A 7465-nucleotide genomic window follows, 5' to 3' on the forward strand; every position below is an offset into this window, starting at 1 on the left:
CCACAAGTCTCCCCTTTACACACATTCCCACTCTATGCTAATCCACTGCAGTTTGTGCAATAACAATGCAGCTTTTGCATGCAGTACAAATTTGTTATTTTTGCCTATTCGTCCATAAACAGTCTTGGGAGTCACATTTTTACATTTTTTATTTATTTTTTGCTATGGACTAATACATGTGGTATTTTAGAGGGATATTTGACCATTTAAAAAAAATAAAAATAAAGTTAAACTGTGCACCAAATCTGTGTAACAAATTGTATCAACCCCAAAACTGCTGCAACAACTTATGAGACATACGAATGACAATGGCCACCATAAACTCATAGTGTACTAAGTCCTTATACGCTTTTACAATGTATTTTAATTAAATAATCAATTAATGAATTAATACTTAGTTCTGATTTATGACTAGAAAAACCTGACACACAGTGCTTAGCTGCATATCAAATTAACCTTAAGGTTCCCAGCTGTCAGATGACGAATACCACTTTTATGTGGCATGTACTGTTGACCTGCTATCCCTTCCTAAACATCCCCTGTTCCCCATAAAAGTTGTGGTTTGATGTGCATTAAAACCACATTTGTGATTTTATCAAATAATTGCAGAATGAAATCCTGTTGCTATGAATCACAGTGGTTTGTCAATAATAATTATCTCAGCATGTAGTCCAGTCTTGACAAACAGCATGACGGAGTAAAGCAGAATCCAGACTGCTTTTAAACATAATCGGTTGGTTAAATAGAATAGTGGTGAGACATTTCAAAAAGAAAAACCACAACTCTTTGTAGGATTGTTACGAGAACTACAATCATTACATCCTTCACAGATTTAACAGTAGTGACAGAAATGTTGCATCCAGCCACTAAATTAAAATCTAGTATATTTTAAGTAGTTAATCATCCATAAAACTAAAGACAACCTGCAAAACAAGGGAACACATTTGTAGTCAAGCTTCATCACAGAAAACGGGCCCCACCTTTCAGAGTCAGAGTGTCTTTTAAAGAAGTCGTGTGGTCGTCAGTAAACGAAGAGAACTTTCTATACATAGGTAGAGTTTGCTCATGTGCCTATTTAAGAGCCGGTGCTCTCTCTGTGTCTGTATGTTGGTGGTTTCAAGCAGGATGTCCTCATTCTGTTGCAAGGAACCCATGTAACTCCACCACTGAGACTTTCAGGGGATCACAGGAACCTATTTTTATGATCAAACTGTGTGTTAAGAAGCAGAAGTTCATTGATGTCTTTCTGTGTGGGGAAACCGCACACAGCTCATGAGCAAAACAAATCACAGAAGTTAAGTAGCGATGTGGTTAGAAGAAACCAAACAAAGGTTATGGGTTGATCAGACAATACAGTCAAAGTATTCTCACTGCTTTGTCAAAGTTTATTTTTGGAGAAAAGTGCAATACAGGCAAACCACAAAATGATGTGTATCCAACATGACTTCTTTTTGTGATAACATACTTGTTTTTTTCAGCCTGGACACCATTTTCCTATGTTTTTTGTGTGTAAGTGACAAACTGATAAGGGGGAACAACAACATTTCGAATTGGTCCAGTATTGAGGAAGGACTCTGTGACCAGCTGTTGCGAACCGGGCTGCAATGTAACCCTGTAGGGCAAATGTGCATCATCAATTTCGTCCACTAAAAGTGCAGCTTTTGCCACTTTTTTTTTTAAGTGTCCGACAACATTATGGAAAGAATAGACGATAGAAGAGATAGACCTTTTTTAAAAGAGTGTGTCGTATACATATTTCCACATGCAAATTGGTAAACTATGTTTATTTAAACCAAAACTAAAGTTGTGACTGTGGAAAAGTGGAAAGCGGAACAAAACGGCCTTTCGTAGTTTTATTTTGTGTCTGTCACTGTATTTTACGATGATTAAATGACTGTTTATTTACGTGGAGTCTGGTGGCTTTAGCGAATGCAATTCTGCGGATTTAAAAAAAAAAAAAAAAAAAAAAAAAAAAAGGATCTTACTCTTTCACAAAAAGGTCGACCTCCTTAGAAATCCTTTCCGTAATGTTGTCAGACACTTAGAATATGAATCTGAGCCTGTCAGTGGCAAAACGAGCACTTTTGTGGAGCTAAATTGAAGGTGGGCGAGTTGTCCATTAAATTCGCTGACTGCCGACTGCTGTGATCTTGCTTCATGCTGGAGAAATTACAAAGATTGTTGTTCCCATCAGTCACTTGGACACAAAAACATAGGGAAATAGGGTCCAGGTGTAACTGTAAGAGATTCTGAGCTAAAGTGGACATTTTGAGCATTAAAGACTTTTACAGATGTAAACCAAGAGACAAATAGTTCCAAAGAAGACGAGAGCTCCAGTTCTAACGATGGAGAGCCGGACTAAGATTCCCATCTGTGCCGTTTGGTCCTCCACGTCACCTTCGGCAAGCAGCTTGACTTCTTTCCCGAACAGCAGCTCCCCTCAAGGAGGCCACAGCGCAGCAGTAGGTCCCAGCATCAGCTGAGCATCTTCTGCAAATGGTACACGCATGACGGAGACCCTGGTGTGGAGGTGTGTTTACACCGTTCCCCGTGTGTGTGAAGGATTGCTTGGCGAGGTCACAGGGCCCAGTGTGTACGGTGCAGTTAAAAGTCACACAGCCGCCTGGCCGCTTGCTCTCCGATGCTGGCATCTGGACTATTTCCTTGAGTTTAGCTCGTACGATCAACAGGAAAAAAAGGATTTTCTTGTATTTAATGTTTGAATACAATGAAGTATATTTTGGGCCTTTCATTTTTCTTTGCTTTGTGCCTTAAAGCTTTAGTGCGAACCTTTTTTTTATATTAATGAACGTCCGTTACAGTCAAGCCATTGCCAAATAAGTTGCCACAAAGCTAAGTCTATCAGCTACTCAAGATAATGACCTCTTCTGAAGAGTCCATGTTTTTTTTAATCCTCCGCATCCTCCTTGGCTACTAGCAACTACGTGGAGAGGGGGGGGCGGAACGGGATTACGGAAGGCTTGTGTCAAGTGGATGCAACAACAGTGTTGTTGTCATTACTTAGAATTGCTCATGGGGGAGACAGAAACGACGCACTATAGCTTTATATCCAAGAATTCATTTGCATTTAACATTAGCATCTTTTTATAAATCTTGTTATTTTTCTGTGAGCAGATATGAAAACTGAAAAACTACATTTCAAATGAATTCAAACTGAAGGGTATTGATTAGAGAGTGTATAAGCATCAACTGTTATATAATCTCTAGTGCACATTTCCTTGTTGAAATGATAAGCAAATGGGTTCTTCTCCATCCAGTGGAACACTTTGGATGCTGAATCATACTTGTAAACATGAAGACAGAAGCTTAACAAGGTTAAGGACACAAGGTTACAAATGAGGTTACATTTGATCAGTTGCTCAGAGAGGGTCAAAGTTTGGGATGCTTTAAACAGTAGAACACGATTTAACACATCAGTCACTTCAGTCTGACAGTCACACTGTGTGTTTTACAAATATGGCAGCAGATTAGAATCTGCTGAAGAACTAACACTTCTTTTCCTGCCATGTGGTTTCAAAAAGCATCATTATGAACTTGTTTAACTTCCTTATAGAACAGAGATACCACAGGACAGACCGCAGGCTTGAAAGCGTACCCAAAAAACCTTTTTTTGGGGGGGGAGTGCATCTCTTGCATCTCTTCACAGAAAGAGACAGCACGGTGTGGTCTGAGCACAGCTTCCATCAAAGAGACGAGGCCAGGCTAGCAAAGTATAAAAAGAAACCGTGCAAAGTGACCTGCTTGGTTTTGACAAACTCATATCAGATCATATCAGACCATATTTGTATAGACTGGAAGTATAGCACATAAATAAATGGCTTTGCAGTTCATTTCCCACTGTGGTGATAACACTTAGAGCCACAGGAAGACTGGCCTCCAGCTCTCTGCAATAAAACCACAAGCATCAACGAGCTGCACTACTTTTCACACAAAAGCTTTACTGCTTTCTCTTCAAATGTGAACATATTTTTGTTAAGGAAATGCAATCAGTTCGAATCCCATCATCGGTATCTCCTGCACACATCCCCTGGTCAAGTTTTCATCCACATGTATGGAAATGTGGCATTATTATCACCAAATTTCCTGAAAATTTGTAAAAAAAAAAAAAAAAAAAGTTAATAAATGAACATTCCCAAGGAGTTGTTCTTTATGCATCTGCAATTCTTTGTGGTAACTTTGATCTCAAATTGCATCAGATATAACGTCCCATCCATCCATCTTCGTCCGCTTATCCGGGGTCGGGTCGCGGGGGGCAGCAGCTCCAGCAGGGGACCCCCAAACCTTCCATTCCCGAGCCACGTTAACCAGCTCCGACTGGGGGATCACCGAGGCCTTCCCAGGCCAGGTTGTTATCAGGGACGTCTCCAGGATTGAAAGACAGGGGGGGGGGGCTTAGCCCCCAGGATATTTGTAACTTGCGTTTGCAAAATCTTTGCACTCACATCTTTCGTTACTGTATTAGAGCTACAGTTATTTTGAGGTGACAGCACATTTACACTGTTATACAAGCTGGACACTTAATACTTTACATTGTAGCAAAGTGTAATTTCTTCAGTGTTGTCCCATTAAAAGATATAATGAAATATTTATTAAAATGTGAGGGGTGTACTCACTTTTGTCAAAAGTGACAGACATTTCCTCTTCTTCCATTTCTGCTCTGTTCCTTCTGTCTTATCCTTTAAGATAAAACAAAACCCTGATGCTAATTTCATGACTTCGAAATGCAAATTGGTCACATGAAACACCATCCAAAATGTCCATAAACAGACAAACAGAGGCCAGACAGATAATAAGTTGGCAAGTTAAACAAATGTGACAAATAGCAGTACAAGAAAAAGTAAAAAAATAGGCATCACTGCATACTTTATCATGTAAGATATTAATACAGATCCTATTTAAAGTGGCTACTGTCTAAATACAATAACCTGATGGCGGAAGGAATAAAAGATTTGGAGTAATGATTACTGTATATACTGTATGTACTGTATGTAGGATTGCTTTAATTTTATTTTAGATACATGTGTATCTGTGGGCATGTGCTCATCTTTAGCCTAGCCTACATTTAGGCAACATCTACATATTTATTTAATTTATCACAGCCGATGAATGAAGAAAGTTAAATGGGTTAGAATATAGCTAGCATATATAATAAATATAATGAAATAATTTAGTTTAGGCTATGCATAGTACCTAGACCTGCCAACAAATGCTTATTGTTAGAAGAAAACCAAACAATCCTTAGACCTATAGACAATAATTCATTTATTTTAACAACAACCTGTTTCTCAGCCTGAATATGAAAACTCTCTCTCTGCTTCTGGGGGAATTTCTGAGTCTCAGAGTCGGCAAATCTGCCACATGTCTGCTTTCGAATGTCACGTAATTGCAGTTTAAAAAACAGTTTCCTGTGTTTCCTAGGAGGGCAAAAATTTATTGTGAACCCAAATTGATATACGGGCCAGATCTAAATCTGCAACGGGCCGGATTTGGCCTGCGGGCCTTGAGTTTGACACATGTGTTCTATGGGGATTGATATCGTTTTAGAATATGCCTACTATAGAGATAGGCTATATTATTGGCAATGAATAAAGAGTTGTAATTAGCTTGCTAAGTTAACCATTTCTTGTATTTCCTTCGTTCACTCTAGCTAGACTTTAGTTTTCCATAGCAAACCAAAATATCCCCTTTCCTTTAACTCAAGAAAACGTAGCAAAAGGTAAGCAGGTAATTAAAAACAACTTTTAATTTCACTCTGTATCCCTACGTGTAATCAATCTTCCTTTCACCATTAGCGTGTGTATCGGTGTGTGTGTTTTGGGGTGCATAGCAAGTTCAGACCAAATAGTAGCGACGAGACGAATCCCCCAGTTACTTGCAACGCGCCGGTCTGCAACGCTCTGAAAGCTGCCGGTTCACACCAATGCAACGAGACGGTGCGGTGCATCATCTTGATAGCACAATGACTCTCTGTACTTCTGTCTAACTTCTGACTTTTCGGCTATTTTTTTGTAGCTATATATATCATTTGTTGCGTCTAAATATCAATGAGGATACATAATTGTTATTGTTGTTCTTGTTATTATTTAGGGGGGCTTAGGAACATTTTGGGGTAGCTTCAGCCCCCCTAAAATAGGCCTAACGACGTCCCTGGTTGTTATCATAAAATGTTGAGTCCCCCAAGAACCAAACATTCCTGAGCTTAAAGGGATACGCCACCATTTGTTGAAATATGTAGCTGTAGCTATAATAGCTGTAGATAGGTGGGCCAACGCATTTTTTGTGCATGCATTGTTTTAGTCCGGTGCAACACCCGCAGCGCCACCGCTAGTTAGCTTAGCGTAGTGAATGGAATCCTATGTTGCCGGTTAGCATGTTGTGAGTAAAAGTGAGCCAAAAAAAAAAAAAACTGATTACTTGCACTGAGACAAAAAATGCGCTGGCCCACCTATCTACAGCCAGGGGAGACCGCGATAAACCCTATTTCAACAAACGGTGGCGTATCCCTTTAACTGCCCTTCAGAAAAGGCCATTTACGAATCATCTACTGTGTGCATGAAAATCATTTTTCTCAACTTTTGTTTAAGTTTAGGCATCCTCACTGTTTCTCACGTAAAGCAACTGCTTGCTTCATTTGATGTCTAAACAAGATCCTTCATTTTTATAATGAACTAGTTTTTTTAAGGTGATTGTTTTGGGCATCTTAGGCCTTTATTTGTACAGGACAGCTGAAGACATGAAAGGGGAGAGAGAGGGGGGATGACACGCAGCAAAGGGTTGCAGGTCGGAGTCAAACCTGCGGCCACTGCGTCCAGGAGTAAACTTCTATATATGGGCGAGCCCTCTACCAGGTGAGCTACCCAGGCACCCAAACAAATTTTGTTTTTCTACTGTTATACCAACTTCATAATTATGCCACTCAAAATAACTACAAACTCAGGCCTCCTATCAGAGGGTCAGTGATATGGAACGCTTTGCCATCCCATTTTTCAAAGCTAACACTCATACCAATTTAAGAAAGCTGTTAAAGGTTTGTGTTTTGTCCATGCAATGTTATCCCTATGGGATGTCTTGTAACTCCTAATATTATTTTACCTTTCATATTTTTTCAGTTGATTTGATATTGTATGTAATTTTAGTTTGGGCTTTTTTCTCTCTCTACTCTTTCTTCTCCTTTTTATCTTATGAGTATTTTAGTTTTCTTTCTTCTATTAATTGGAGTATGCATTGGAGAGTGCCCAGATTAAGCCCCTCGGAAGTTTTTTTTTTGCATCCCTCCATCACATCTTTTATTGATTATGTGTATATTATCTGTATTTGTATGTGTGTAAACCAATAAACTAAACTAAAATGCGAAGGCATTGCATTGGCAGGTCGCTGTGAGCGGTAAGATAAAAATCTAAAGACGGCCCACCTCTCTAAACTCCTTTATAAGAGCTCAGCGGTA

This window comes from Perca fluviatilis, chromosome 14, assembly GCF_010015445.1.
Source record: "Perca fluviatilis chromosome 14, GENO_Pfluv_1.0, whole genome shotgun sequence".
Lineage (NCBI taxonomy): Eukaryota > Metazoa > Chordata > Actinopteri > Perciformes > Percidae > Perca > Perca fluviatilis.